Consider the following 17,038-nt stretch of genomic DNA (forward strand, 5'->3'; position numbering starts at 1 on the left):
ATGCTCTAATTTAATAGCCACATGCAACATCTCCTCCAATTCCACATATTGTTGCAATTCTAGTTGATTGGCTATTTCACGATTCAAACCACCAAGAAACCTTGCCATGGTTGCTTCCCTATCTTCATTCAAGTTCAATCTCATCATAAGCATCTCCATCTCCTTGTAATAATCCTCCACGGATCCATGTCCTTGAGATAAAGATTGAAGTTTTTGATGCAGCAACCTATGATAGTGTGATGGTACGAATCGCTTCCGCATGGCTCCTTTCATTTGTCGCCATGTAGTAATCAAGTCATCACCAACTCTCCTTCAGGTGTTTTTCTCATTGGTCCACCATTGGAGTGCATAATGGCCAAACTCCATTGCTGCCAATTTCACCTTCTTAGCCTCCGAATAATTATCGCGGTCAAATATCATCTCCATCTTTTCTTCCCACTCCAAATATGCTTCGGGGTCACTTTTTCCCATGAATGGTGGGATGTTGATCTTGATATTGCTAAGATTGTCATCTGTTCCTTCCCTCCTATACCTTCCACGGCCAGCTGTCTCTTGGACAACAAAAGTTTCATCCATACCTTCCTTAAAGTCTCCACCGAATGGCTCCTCATCAAATTCCTCTCTCGGTCTCTCACGACCTCCTCGTCCTCGGCCTCGTCCACCATGGAAGTCTTGCCTATTTCTTGTGTTCGACATTCCTTGTGAGGCTTCTAGCCTTCCCATTCTTTGATTCACATGCTCAACTTGAGCACTAACCCGCTGTATTGACTCCAAAACAGCTCTCATGTCCACTTGGTCTCCACTCCCGGTAGCTCGGGCATCGCCATGGAATGCTACGGACTCTTCCTCATTGATCCTCAAGGATGGATCTCCTCTTCTTATTCTAGAATCTGCCATGTTAGTAAAATACTGCAAAAAATAAAATAAACCCTCACAATATTCACTCCCTCACGTGTTTCACTCAAACAAGTTCTCGACACTCGTGTTTGCACACTAGTTTCGGCTTTTACCCTCTTTCAAGCTCACACACTCTTGCCCTTTCCCACTCAATGAATTATCTCAAAGATCTAATTAAAACACCCACAAAACAGCAATTAGATCACTAATATGTTTTAATTAAACTTATCAACAAAACAGTAGCAAAAAGTAGGCAATACCGAAAGAATCCAACAAATCCTAATTTTTCGGCTTTCTAGACAAGAAAACACAAAATAATGGGAAAACGTTGGAATTTTTGAAAACTGCACCAGATGGTAGTAGATTATGAGTTCAAGAATAAAATTCCAGGAAAAGAAATTCAAATACGAACAAGAATCAAATTGAACAAAAATATAGAATAGTTGTTGGTTGTTATTCTTTGTAATTCAAGTTTTGTATCAAATCCTTTAACTGATTTTAATCCAAATAATTTAAGCACCCAAAATCCAAATATCCAGCAGCAAAAATAATTTCCCAGCAATTCAAATATTGAATAAATAAACAAAAAAAACCAGCAGCTCCAACAAATTCCCAGCAAACAAATCAAACTCCAACAAGCCGAAATTTTTTTTTTCTTTTTTTTTTTATCCGGCTTTGCCTCTTCTTTTTTTTTTTTTTTTTTTTTTTTTTTACACTCACAGAACATAAACAACTGCAGTAGCAAGAATAATTACCAAAATTGCAATTCCAACTCCAAAACAAACACCAAACCCGTGACCTCCAAATAAATACAAATGTGCAGTTTTTTTTTTTTTTTTAAATGTTGCCGTAAACTCTTTTTTTTTTTTTTTAATAGATGAATGCAAATATTTAGGACTAAAACAGCAAAGAAAAATCAACAAAAACCAAAATCAACAAGAACAATGATGAAAAACAACTAACAAACTAGGAAACAAAAAAATACGGTAAAACTAGGAATCAATTTGTTTTTTATTTTTTTTTATTTTTAAGATGCAGAACGTGTAGGGGATGGATGTAACCTTAACCTAATGCTAAAATTGCAGAATATACCAAAAATAAGTAAAACAAATAAAGATAGATCAAACCTGAACAAAATTTAGCTCTGATACCAAATGATACGAACCTAGGACGACCTGCTCCTAAACCCGTATTATATTAGCCCGGATCCTTAATTAAGTTCAAGTTCTAATGGAATGGACCTCAACCCCTAACCAACCTGTGGTTAGAAACCTTGGTATAATGTAGACGCCGTAATAGGGGATGGAAAACCTATTGATAAGTCAAGCTAAAACAACCAATTCTCTAATTGTGTTTTAGGTGTTCTCAAAGAACAAAGAGATAACTAATCTCACAAGTATTTTCTTAATCAAATCAAAGTTGTTTTCTTATTGATAACTAAGCCTTTAAATAGGCTACAAAGCCACGAAATAAAACCCTAGAACATAAAGAAAACCAGCCACCACACATAAAGAAACCTAGTTGGCTGAAACTATACTTCCTTTCCTAATCTAAGTTTGATTAATTAATTCCTTTATATTAAATTAGGAATTAATTAATTTACAATAGAAAGAATAAAATAAAAACCTTCCTAAAGTTATTTTTCCAGAAAATAAATAAATAAAAGCCAAAAACTAATGGTAGTTTCCTAAAACAAAAAGTAAAAACAAATTAGGAAACTAAAAATGCTAGCCTTTTTGATCAAGTTGACTTTGATCAATCTTTGACCTCTTTGAGCTTCAAATCAGCTTCTAGATGATTTTTAGGATGCCAAATAAGCTGAATATGAAGTCCCACACGTTGCCCATGCTTGGAAAAATAAGAAAAGGCTAATACAGTAAAATACAGTAAAGCCAGCAAGCAATACAGCAAATTCGGCCAAATTGTTGATGCTGTCCGTACAAGCCCTTTTTGATTGCATTTGATGTGATTCCGCCCGAGCCTGCTCAACCGATAACCCTCTGCGGTGCTGACTCGACACGGATAAAGATTAGGCCAATTACAATAGCTCAAACTAAGAGATTTAAGGACAACCTGGGAGTATTTATACAGGGGGTAATCAATCTCAACAGAGCTTGTCCATACTTGAAGATACAAAGTCTATTCTAAGCATCCAAGTGGTGGAAGCCGATACGGACCCGGGTGACGATTTTGGAACATTTTTGGAGTCCGGGAAGCATGAAATGGTTCCAATGCTTTATGGGTTCAATACATATGCCTAAGAGGTCATGGAATCAAGTTAAAGCAGCCTCAAATGCAATCAAAAAGGGCTTGTACGGACAGCATCAACAATTTGGCCGAATTTGCTGTATTGCTTGCTGGCTTTACTGTATTTTACTGTATTAGCCTTTTCTTATATTTTCCAAGCATGGGCAACATGTGGGACTTCATATTCAGCTTATTTGGCATCCTAAAAAGCATCTAGAAGCTGATTTGAAGCTCAAAGAGGTCAAAGATTGATCAAAGTCAGCTTGATCAAAATGCTAGCATTTTTAGTTTCCTAATTTGTTTTTACTTTTTGTTTTAGGAAACTACCATTACTTTTTGGCTTTTATTTATTTATTTTCTGGACAAATAACTTTAGGAAGGTTTTTATTTTATTGTAAATTAATTAATTCCTAATTTAATATAAAGAAATTAATTAATCAAACTTAGATTAGGAAAGGAAGTATAGTTGCGGCCAACTAGGTTTCCTTATGTGTGTGGCCGAGTTTTCCTAGGGTTTTAGGATTTATTTTGTTTCTTTCAAAGCCTATTTAAAGGCTTATTTTTCAGTTAGAAAATAACTTTGATTTGATTGAGAAAATACTTGTGAGATTAATTATCTCTTTGTTCTTTGAGAACACCTAAAACACCATTAGAGAATTGGTTGTTTTAGCTTGACTTATCAATCGGTTTTCCATCCTCTATTGTGGCGTCTACATTATACCAAGGTTTCTAACCACAGGTTGGTAAGGGGTTGAGGTCAATTCCATTAGAACTTGAACTTAATTAAGATCCGGGCTAATATAATACGGGTTTAGGAGCAGGTCGTCCTAGGTTCGTATCAGCATTTGAGGCTGCTTTAACTTGATTCCATGACCTCTTAGGCATATGTATTGAACCCATAAAGCATTGGAACCATTTCATCTTCCCGGACTCCAAAAATGTACCAAAACCGTCACCCGGGTCCGTATCGGCTTCCACCACTTGGATGCTTAGAATAGGCTTTATATCTTCAAGTATGGACAAGCTCTGTTGAGATTGATTACCCCCTGTATAAATACTCCCAGGTTGTCCTTAAATCTATTAATTTGAGCTCTTGTGATTGGCCTAGTCTTCATCCGTGTCGAGTCAGCACCACAGCGGGTTATCGGTGGAGCGGGCTCGGGCGGAATCACATCACATAGTATCTTACTCATAAGTAGAGATAGCCCTAGCATAGACATTTGAAGGGGAAAACATGTTAAGCTTCTTTCTCTCACATTAACTGGATGCTTCTTTGACTCCAACTACACATTTAACTATAAGGAGAGGATCGATGTAATTGAGCTCATATTTCTATATGGTCCGAGGTATGAAGTAGCTCTAAAATATAGAACCAGGGGATGGAAAAGCTGGATAAAGATAAGGGGAGGTGCTTTCACTAAGATACATGGTGAGATAAGATTCCTTCATCTCTTTTCAAGTGATTTACACCTCGAAGTGTGTAAATACCGAATGCATAGGTTGAGTCATTCGCTAAACAACTATTTTGTTGGGCGATCAACCAGATGCTCCTACCCTAATGAATGCGAACTGGAAGAACTCACTTTCCTATCATTCAGTAGGAGAATCCTTCTTGTGGCTTGAAATTTATTACCTGTTGCTAACAGGGAGAGATCTTTCATTAGGGTTTGACGCTCATAAATGGAGATCCCCAGAATAATAGCTTGCTTGTGGAACTTGGTACTTTGATGGGGGTATTCTTATACAGCTTGGCCGTTTCCCTCACACATTGCCATCGAATCTACTAGTCCTCTTCAAACCCAATGGGATAGAATTCTTTGCGAATTACTATTCTCTGGGCTTAGGAAAGATTATTCTATAAAATAGCCCACACTAGGCATATGATTTTTTAAGAATTTCATATGCTAAACATATGGGCCTAGCTGTATTTGATTTGAACTAATTCGAATCTCATGCCCCATGATCCTTAGGAAGGGCTCGATCCCAAACCAGGCTCCGCTCAGAGCGATGGATGACTATCCTTATTTCTTTTCCTTACATTAATCAATCAAATGTAAGTGGACCTGAATTGAATCATGAATATATAAGCTATTCTTGTATTAAGATTCGATATAGATTGAATCGTGGAAGCAGACCTTTGATTTCCTTGGACCACGTAAGAATTCATTGTTCGATTGAATGTTCTTGTTCCTGGATGCTCCATAGAAACCCATCGGTATTCCTTTCCTCCATCGAGAAAGGTTCATTTCGAATCACAACTCTTGTGATTCATTATGGTAATGCAATGCAAGTGATTTGATCATCATTAGGTGGTGAGAAACCATGCCCTTTGACGAAAGGGGGGCATTACACCGGATCAAGACACCAGTCTACCCTCCATAGGGGGCTAGCTTGCTTCCACTAGTGGCGGCCGGGCAAAAGGTCCAAAGGACACGTATCTGAGGAAAGTAAAAAAAAAATCCAATAGTTCCATTTTCCTGCTTGTTAAGAAATTGAAAATCAAGACAAACCGGGCACTACGGTAAAGAAAAAAATTTAAGTAAAAAAACTCCTAAAGGAGCAATACCAAACTTCTTGCTAGAGCAAGAAATTGATTATTGCTCCTTTATGTTCAATAACTAAGGATACACTAATACCGAAGTCTTATCTGTTTGTAGACGGAACTTCAATCGCAGCTAGATCTAGGGAGAAGTTATGAGCGTTACGTTCATTCATAACATCCATACCCAAGTTAGCACGGTTGATAATATCAGCCCAGATATTTATTACATGACCTTGACTATTAACTACAAATTGGTTAAAATTGAAACCATTTAAGTTAAAATCCATAGTGCCAATACGTAAAGCAATGAACCAAATTCCTACTACAGGCTAAGTAGCTAGGAAGAAGTGTAAAGAGCAAGAGTTGTTGAAACTAGCATATTGGAAGATCAATCATCCTAAATAACCATGAGCAGCTATGATATTGTAGGTTTCTTCCTCTAGATCGAATCTGTAACTTTCATTAGCAGATTCATTTTCTGTGGTTTCCCTAATCAAACTAGAAGTTACCAAGGAACTATGCATAGCACTGAATAGGGAGCCGCCGAATACAGCAGCTACGCTTAACATGTGAAATGGGTGCATAAGGATGTTGTGCTCAGCTTGGAATACAATCATGGATAGATCAAGAAAACAGCAGTAGCAGCTGCAACAGGAGCCTAAATATGCAACAGCAATCCAAGGGCACATACCTAGACGGAAACTAAGTTCCCACTCACGACCCATATAATAAGCTACACCAAGTAAAAAGTGTAGAACAATTAGATCATGAGGACCACCATTGTATAACCATTCATCAATGGAAGCTGCTTCCTATATCGGGTAAAAATGCAAACCTATCGCTGCAGAAGTAGGAATAATGGCACCAAATATAATATTGTTTCCATAAAGTAGAGATCCAGAAACAGGTTCACAAATACCATCAATATCTACAGGAGGGGCAGCAATAAAAACGATAATAAATACAAAAGTTGTGGTCAATAAGGTAGGGATCATCAAAACACCAAACCATCCAATGTAAAGATGATTTTCAATGCTGGTTATCCAGTTATAGAAGTGACCCCATAGGCTTTCGCTTTCGTATCTCTCTAACATTTCAATCATGGTAAAATCTTGGTTTATTAAATTATTAATCATCATGGAATCCTAAGTACATGAATTTTCTATTAATAGATAATCGAGGGCTTGTTATTCAACAGTATAACATGACTTATATACCCATGTCAACCAATATTCAACATCCATAGATATATTGAGGTTTTTATCTATCTAGATTCATCTTTTTTTTTTTTCTTTTGAATAAACTGAATAAATAAATTGAATAAAAATAAAATAAAAATAAAATAAGTTACAAATTTTGGATTAAAATTTGGATTTAATTTAAATACATATGATTTCGATAGAATAATTAGAATGGGTTGCCCGGGACTCGAACCCGGAACTAGTCGAATGGAGTAGATAATTTACTTCATAGAATTAGAAAATAAAAAAATAGGTAAAACTCTCTCCCCAAACTATGCTTGCATTTTTCATTGCACATGGCTTTCCCTATGCATACATCTAAAATCCAGCTCCTTCCCTAGACAAGCCTCTAAGAAAGTTGAATATTCAGTTGATCAACCCTTACTCTTACTGCATGAACATTTCATAATAGACGACTAAATAAAATTTTTGTTATCTCTTCAGCATTTAAGGATAATTTCCATTTCCATGGTCGAACAGCAAATCATTCATGATTGACCAGATCATTGATACAAACAATATCCAAATACCAAATTCGGCCTCTATATAACCTTCAAAAAGTCGAATAAGTTCTTGGAAAAATCAAAGAAAGAATCGTTCTTCCTGCATAAAGAACTCTTCCAATAATTCCAAACCTAATCTTAAAAAAAAAACCCATACAGTACTTTTTTGTTTACAAGCCCAAGTTTTAAGACAAGAAAGTTGAAGTATATATTTTATTCGATACAAACTCTTTTTCTTTTTTCTTTTTTTTAAGGATCCGCTAAAATAATGAGACAGATGTCTACATATATGGGCAAATCGATCGATAATCTCAAAATCTGACAAATCGGCCTAGGTCGACTTACTAACAGGATGTCCTAATGCATTACAAAATTTCATTTTAGCAAATGATCCAATCATTGGGCTAATTGGAACTAATGTATCAAGCTTTTTTATAGCATTATCCATTATAAATGAATTTTCTAGCATTTGACTCCATACCATTGAAAGATTTAGTTGCACACTTAAAAGATAGCCTAAAAAGCCAAAAGAATGGTTGGCTAATTGGTTTATATAGATCCTTCCTGGTTGAGCCCACACATAAAAATGACATTGCCATAAAAAGATAAGAAAATATTTCCATTTATTCATTAGAAGAGGCATATCTTTTGAAACTGAAATCGATTTTCCTTAATATCTAACATAATGCTTGAAAGGCTCCGTGAAGAACCATAAGACCGCTGGAAAATCATTAGAAAATACTTTTTGTACAAGATGTTTTATTTTTCCATAGAAATAAATTCGCTCAAAAATACCCCAGAAGATGTTAATCATAAATGAGAAGATCGGCTACGGAGAAAAAGTAAGATGGATTCGCATTCATAAACATGAGAATTATATAGGAACAAAAAAATCTTGAATTACTTTTCAAAAAAAGAAGAAATAGATTTTTTTGGAGTAATAAAACTATTCCAATTATAATACTCGTGAAGAAAAAGCCATAATAAATGCAAAGAAAGGGCATCTTTCACCCAATAGCGAAGGGTTTGAATCAAGATTTCTAGATGAATGGGGTAGGGTATTCGTACATCTGATACATAATTTAAATGTGGGAATTTGTCCTCTAAAAATGGAAATATTGAATGAATTGATCGTAAGTTAGAATATTTTATGATTTCTAGCCTCGAAGATACTATTCATAGGAATCGTAAGGAAAATCAAATTTCCACAATGACTGCAAATCCCTCGGATATTATTTGAGAATACAAATTCTTGTTGTACCCAAAACATTCATTTTAGTCAAAATCATTAGCGGAAATAATCAAATGATTCAGGTGATACATTCAAGTAATTAGACATTTTACAATTAGTACACTAGATTTATTGTCATAACCTACATTTTCCAGAAAACTCGATCCATTTAAACCATGATCACGAGCAAATGCATAAATATACTCCCAAAAGATAAGTGGGTATAGGAGATCGTGTTGCTGAGATCTGTCTAGCTTGAAATATCCTTGAAATTCTTCCATTTCAAATTTGATTTGAACTGAAGATAAGAGTTTTATTGGGTTATCAAATGATACATAGTACGATACAGTCAAAACAAGGTATTATCGTACGAAAAAAATAGATACCTCGAAAAAAGGTAAAACCATCGGCAGACTCTCTATCCTCTCTTTTTTCATCTAAGTGGTTTATGTTCAGTCTAAGATAACAAGATGGTTAGAAATCATTTATTTTTGCAATCCAATCGCTCTTTTGATTTTGAAAAAAAAAAAACCTCTTTATCAATATACTGCCTTCTTCTACACATTTATCTCCACCTCATAATGGAGAATACCTAATAGGTAGGACTCTTAAAAAATGGATAATCCCTCATGGAAAAGCCTTTCCCACATCAAGCACTAATATATTTTTAACGTCTAATTAGTTCGGGTAATCATTCAGATAGTCATTCGAAAATGAAGACCAAAAGCTCATTACTCTTTGTTTCCCTATAATTGGGGCCACAGTTAGGCTCTGTCCATTTATTCACTCGACCCAACTTGAAATTGATTTTCCAATTTCTTTTTTTTCGCCACACTAAGAATTGAAACAATTTAAACAAGGTTTTGGACATATCCAGAAAGAATGAAATATTCTCAGAATTCTCCATTGATATGACATGCTACTTTTTCCATTCATTCCTTTCAGGATCAGTCACGATCTTACAAACTCTATCGGTGGTATGGACGAATCCGTTGTTTCATATAAATGTGTAAAAGATGCTAGCCGCACTTAAAAGCTAAGTACTCTACCGTTGAGTTAGCAACCCGAATAAAAGAATTAGAATGTGTAGATACAATCAGAATCCCATTAAAATAAATAAAGAGGTTGAATTGCATGGCGTAATCACAACATTGAATTTGAAATGGCAAAAACAAATTGTATCATACAAAAAAAAAAAAAAAAAACTTCTTGTATTATAGAAAATCCAATGAACCCATTCCTTGAATGAAATCAAATCTATGGCATGGAAAAAAGTAGATCCATTTATCCACGATCGAATTATATTTATTCGATACACTATTGTCAATATGAGTATTTGAGGAAAGAATACAATGGAGAATTAGAAAAAAATAAAATATTGTAAATTTAAATTAAAAAAAAAAAAAGACTTGTATTGGATTGGCACTACATAGCTAATCAACATATAGACAAATAGAGGATGTAGACGTAAGAAAAAAGTAATAAAGAAAAAAAAAATAAGAAGTAGAAAAAGGCTCGAATTTAGTCAATCAATCAATATAAGTAAAAGAAAAAAGCCTAATTCCCCTTTTTATTTGTTCATAGAAATCTAACTAACCTCCATTACCATTAATGGTAATACCCAAAATCAAAAGTAGGAATAACAAATTAAAAGAGAATAGCAGAGAAAAGACTATACAAAGCTCTCTACAAGTGATCTCCACCTTCTATATTTATATATTTCTTATATATTTCATTTTGATATATTTCATTTTGATATATTTCATTAATTTTTCATTAATTGACTGTTGTTTGGTGATTAAGGGTAAGTTTCATAAAAACCCCCCGCTTTCTTTGAAATATCATGAATAGTTCCTGTAGGCTGAGCGCCTTTTTCAAGGAAATATAAAATAGCAGGAACATTTAAATAGGTTTGATTCTTTATCGGTTCATAAAAACCCACTTTCCGAAGATCTCTTCCTTCTCTTCTAGATCGAACATCAATTGCAATGATTCGATAAATGGCTCATTGGGATAGATGAACAATACCCCCCCAGAAACGTATAAGAAGTTTTCTCCTCGTACGGCTCAAGAAAATTGGAAATTATATCTGTGCATGGAATGATAAGGTCAAATATATCCATAAAATCATCAAATCAACTAGACTATGATTTAAATACTTATTCTTTCCCCCGCCAAATAAATTATTCATATTTACAATTTGCACCCTCACAACTCAAGTTGGATAACTCTCAAATAACTCAAGGAAACCTTTGAAGCATTTCATTTATTGAGTGATCTCTAACCCCCCTTTTGTTTGTCTCTTATAGAATCTTTTTGATTCTGCATCTGATATAGTTGTTGAGACAATCGAAAATGATATTTCCTTTTAGAATCCTTTATCTTTGCCTTGAATCATTGGGTTTAGACATTACTTCGGTGATTTTGAATTGTTTCAAAATGGCAGCAACATACCCTTTTTTATGATTTCTTTCTATCAAAGAATCATATGACTGAGTGATTCTTATGTAATACACTTTTGATTTGATCAAAAAAGTTTTACCAATTCCAAAAAAATTGACTTTTGAATTTGAAACTTGCTTGAATTGGATCCTTTTGATTTATATATGGAAAATATATTTACAAATATATTTATGAAGTTGTCCCAATTTATTGATTAATATTAACCCTAGATTCTTGCCTTCGAGAAATGAATCAATACTTTTTACTTGAGCTCCATCATGTACGATTTACATCACACCCGCCCCCCCCCCCCCCCCCCCCCAAAAAAAATGAGAGTTCTATTGAAACAGAAGAAACGATGTCGAGTCAAACGCACTTTCATTCCCCTATAATTCCTATATAATAAAAAATGGCGGATGTAAGAATCCACAACGGATCGTGTCCTTCAAGTTGCACATTGGTTTCTACAACATCATTTTGAACGAAATTTTACCATAACATTCCTTTAGTTTGGAACCAGTATGCAATTGATTCAATTATGGAATCATGAATAGTCATTGGTTTGGTCGGTACATAGTAATCTATAGTTTTTCTTTCTATATGAAATACGAATGGCTAGGTTCTAATGAAGTCTTAGAATGAATTCAATTTAATCCTCAACACCCAATACATATATTTATTTAACATATATTTTATTTCATTTTTTATTTTTTTAATATAATAAAATATAAATACCATGAATACCACTAATAAAATAAAATATATTTTTTTTTGAATCTGCACATTCAAGTAACTTGATAGTGATAGGATAAATTGACCAATTTCACACTTCTTCGAGTACTACTAACTCACAAAAAATTATCAAAAAGATTTAAGTGATTGAAAATTTTCCGGACTCGAGTGTTGAAGTGTGGCAATTTTGCCACTTGATGGTGCATGTCACCGGCTAGCATGCACACCTTGGTATCAAATCATTTCCTTTTATGAGTTTATATTTTTTTTGTATGTTTTAATTTATGCAAGGTATATTTTGATAATGTTTTGTGCCTAAGTTATGTATGCAAAAGTATAGGCAAAATTATGCACAAAAGAGCAGGAATGTTATGCTTGAAATGCTTATGGTGCTGGATTCATAATTTCCAGCAACATAGTTCTACTATTTATCTTATATCTCAGGTTTCAAATGGAGTTTTGGGCTGCAATTTTGAGGGATGCCTACAGACATATATAGAAGACTATGGTATAAATTTCAGGTCCAAATGACATGGGAAAGTCCATTTTCTATTCCAAACAGATTGCTGTATCTGATGGGCCCAGTATGCAGAGTATGGGTCAGTTTTGGAGCTGTTTGGCTCATGATCCAGTTCCAGAACATTCCTAGCTCTTGGAACAATATTTATTGATGACCAAGGATGCTTCAAACCAAGTTTCATAGGCAGATGCAAAGGGAAACTAAGTAGGTGAAGCTAGTTTGGTTGTTTACCCAAACTAGTTAAACAATAGGAACTTAGTTCAAACCATGTGCCACTTGAATAGACATGTTGCAGCTGTTTTTGACCTCTTTTGTGTATGAAAAGTTAGGTGTTGACCATTTTACTTTTTAAATTTCAAATACTTTACTCATTTTGTAAGCTCACATGCTTGGCATGTGTGAACTAGTTGTAATTTCAAGCTTATATTGCAAAATGAATGAAATGGCTATAGATCCAAGCCTCATTTTTCAAAAGCAACGTGGTCCCCTTCTTCTTATCTCTTCTTCAACACCTTAGAACACTCTAGGAACCCTAAAAACCAGAAAACACCATAACGAAAACCTAAAAACACAACTCACACACAACCATTCCCAAGAGCATCACCAAAAGCTTGCTTGTTGCTAATTGTCAGGACCCGTCCAAAGTTCCCCACCGGAACCCTAGACAAGCCCTGATCCCAGGGAAACCCTAACGGACCCTTCTGTGGAAGATCCGGCAGAACCTCCCCTAAGGGATGAACTTACCACAAAATTTCCTGCACTGAAAACACACTTCTATAATTGTTCCCTTATTCCTCCCACAATACGACGAACTGGTTCCACAAATTTCAGCACTCCAAAATAAAAATACAGTAATCCAGTGCAATACAAATACATAAGTGTCCCATACAGTATACAGAGCTTTATGAAGTACTACAAAATACAGAATACAGTAAAAGTGAAAGAAATAGTACAACTGCAGTAAAAGAAGAACAAGGTACTGCACGAACAAATACAGCGAGGAAGATCGAGTCCGCTCCAAGTGAACACCGACTACCTGGTACCTAGAGGAACGGAATTTAAGAGTGTGAGATGCTAATCATCTCAGTGAGCGACCCTACTACTCTACACTATCATACCACGGTAATAGGTATATAAATAATAATTAGTTGGAAATAATAATGTCTCTCAAAACCCTTACAATTCTCTCAGTTGGAAAGGTTCCCCTTTTTAAAACATTTTCACAAAACCCTTTATTCATATTTCCCGAAAACCAAGACATCAATTAAATACCAGAAGCGGTAACAATTATATTTTTAATTCTAATTCAGTTTCCAAACATTTTATTTTTAAAACACAGTTCTGAAAATCATTTGATGCACCCACTATATACCAGTGGCGCCAACAGTACCCAGCGTCCCAAGGTACCGCCAGACAGGAGGTTATAGAAAGAAACCGGCATACGGTCGCGTGGCGTCCCACTGCGCCGCTGCTAACCTGGTGTCCCGGCCAAAGGGGGGTGGCCGCCCTCTCCGATGGCATCCACAGGACACCCTCATAATATCAACCGCGCGCTACTCACACCCACCTGCGCGCTAATCACATCACCTGCGCGCTAATCACACCCACCTGCGCGCTAATCACAACCGTGTGCACACTAACCATATCACATATACCATATCACATAATCAGAACACCAGTACGTGCACGGTGCATCTAAAAATTATAAAATCCGCAAATTTAAATTATAAAACAAATTTCACATTTTTCATAAGCATAGCGGGCATAATCCATCCGCTTGAACTGGGAAATTCTCCACAATTTCCTTATAATCCATACCATAAATTCCATGATTTTCAAATCCACCAACTCCCAAATCCATCAATTCAAATATCCACATTTTTTCCAAGCATAAATAATTTCTCGAAATATCATAATCAAATCTCATAATATTCCATGGGCATATTTTATAAAAATTGAAATCACCAATATAACCAAATATTTTCTTTGAAATATTTGAAAATCAAATCATGCCCAATTTACCATTAAAACCACACCAATTTCAAAATCCTCAAAACCATAAAATAATTCCACACGGCATAATTTTGTAGAATTCGCATTTTCTTAAATCCCATAAATTCATAAATAATTCTACAATAAATCCAATAAATATTTGGCACATAGAAATTAAATTCCAAATATTTAATTCACACATAATATATTCATCAATTAAATTCCCCAAAATTAATTTGAAGGTGGGTCACTCACCTTGTGCACGTATCTCAATCAAGATCCTCCGCAGGATCGACTCCGCTACTTGCACGTGCACCTAAAACATCCACAGTACCAAAACCACAAATATTAATATTTTATTCGGGTAATCCCCAAATGGGTACCCGAGGAGCGAACACCAAACGATAACTAAAATTTACGAATTATATACCGAATCGAAGCTCGAGTGATGCTAATCACAGATCCGGTCTTAATTTCCGATGATCGTACCCGACGGGGTCGAAATTTTATCGGGAAGCTTTTCGGGTTTCGGCTCCGCAATTCTCCCAAACCGTCGCGAATTGGTGGAAACGGAAGTCGGATTTGGGTTCAGGAGGTCGAACACTGCGGACTGGAGCTGGCCGGAATTTTCAGGGTACTCGCCGGAACAGTACTTTCCGGCGGGCCGCCACGTCACCGGCAACCGTCGCCGGAACAGTAATTTCCGACGGTGGCCGTTTGCTGTGAAATTTTGCAGATTTGTAGATCGTGAGGAGAGCAATCCAACGGGACCGACGGTGAGCAAAACGGAGGTCGGACGGCGGAGAAATCACCGTTTGAAGATTTTCGACCCCTCGCCGGAAAACGCTCCGATCCCGGCGCGTCGGTGGTCCGATGGCCGTGATTTTTGGTGGGTAGGCCGGACTTGAGGAGAGGATGCTGGGTGTATGGCGCGTGTACTGTATATCGGCCGGAATAGTGCCGATTCGCGGTGGCCGGCGGTGGAGGGGAAAAATCGCCGCCAAACTTCGGACGTCCGATCCGGGCGCGTCCGGCGGCCGTTCGCCGTGAAATTTGGAGGTTTTGCCGGAAATGAGGTGGGCAAGCTTTCTGTCCGGCGCGTGTACAGTAACTCGGCCGGAACAGTGGCAAAATCCGGTGGCCGGCAATGGCTCTCTCTCTCTCTCTTTCTCTCTCCTCTCTCTCTTTCTCTCTCTTCTCTCTCTTTCTCTCTCTTCCCCGAGAGTTTTTCAAAATTAAAACCCTGCGTGACACTGTTCATGCCACGTGGACCAATCAGAAACTGACACGTGGCGTTTCACTGTTCACGACCCAAAAACATTAAAATAATACGGTATCCGGTAAACTTCAAACGTCCATAACTTTTTAACCGGATGTCCGATTTAAGCGTGCCGCTAGTCTATGAACTCGTATCGACGAGTACTTTACAACCATACAAGAGTCAACTCACAATTACATCACAAGAAAAAGTCAACTCCCGGCACCTTTTAGACAGTTTACACTTCAACTTGTTTTGCCCATAACTTTCAAACCGTAGCTCCGTTTTCGACGTGCTACTAGTCTACGAACTCAGGGCGTCATGCACTTCGCCACGGTACCCTGGTCAACTCGAAATTCCCACCGAGTCAAAAAGTCAACTTTGACCCCTTCGGTCAACGGTCAACCTCGGTCAACGTGCACGGATTCCGGTGCGATTCGGGACGGGGTGTTACACTAATACTTCAAGCTAGCTTGCTCTTAGTCATAACCTTCTCACCCCAACAAAGTGGTATCAGAGCAAGGCACATTTTTGTGAGATTTGTGAGGTTTTTGGGCTGGTTCGTTCCTTGAGAGTGAAGAGATACTTGAAAGAACAAATATATTTTCATATTCCTTCATACTAGAAAGCAACATTCACATGGCTTCTTCAAGTTTTTCAACTCCTTCTCCTCCTATCTTCAATGGGGAGAACTACAACATTTGGAGTATCAAGATGCAAGCCTACTTGAAGGCTTATGGTCTTTGGGAGGTCACCATAAATCCCCAAGAACCCGAGCCTTTGAGACAAGGGGCAACGGTCAACCAAATCAAGCACCATGAGGAGGAATTGGCTAAAGGTTTCAAGGCTCTCACCGCCATTCATTCTTGTATTAGTGATACCATTTTCTCAAGGATAATGGCATGTGAGAATGCCAAAGAAGCTTGGGACAAACTTCAAGATGAGTTCCAAGGGAGTGCAAGGACAAGGTAAATGCAAATCCTTAACCTAAGGAGGGAGTTTGAGACCATCAAGATGAAAGACAAAGAAACGGTTAAGGAGTTCACCACAAGGCTTCTTAATGTGGTGAATCAAATTAGGGTGCTAGGTGAAAGATTAAGTGACCAAAGGATTGTAGAGAAGGTGTTGGTCTCCTTGCCCGAGAGGTTTGAAGCTAAGATATCTTCATTGGAGGAGTCAAGGAACCTAAATGAAATTTCCTTAACCGAGTTGGTGAATGCCTTGCAAGCTACGGAGGAAAGGAGGAGGATTAGACATGAAGAATCAATGGAGGCTGCATTTGTGTCTAAACAACATCAAAAGACACAAAATCAAAAGAAGAACAAGCTTAAGGTCATAAAGGAGAAAGGTGAAACTAGCAAACCCGAGAGGAAGTCCTATGAACCTTGTCACCATTGCAAGAAGAAAGGTCATCATCCAAGAAGGTGTTGGTG

General features: G+C 36.8%; 1 pseudogene; it reads right to left on the bottom strand.

The window, feature by feature from the left end:
* Nucleotides 1–5,787: 5,787 nt before the first annotated feature.
* Nucleotides 5,788–6,789, bottom strand: LOC125420264 (photosystem II protein D1-like; annotated as a pseudogene).
* Nucleotides 6,790–17,038: the final 10,249 nt, after the last annotated feature.

This window comes from Ziziphus jujuba, chromosome 7, assembly GCF_031755915.1.
Source record: "Ziziphus jujuba cultivar Dongzao chromosome 7, ASM3175591v1".
Lineage (NCBI taxonomy): Eukaryota > Viridiplantae > Streptophyta > Magnoliopsida > Rosales > Rhamnaceae > Ziziphus > Ziziphus jujuba.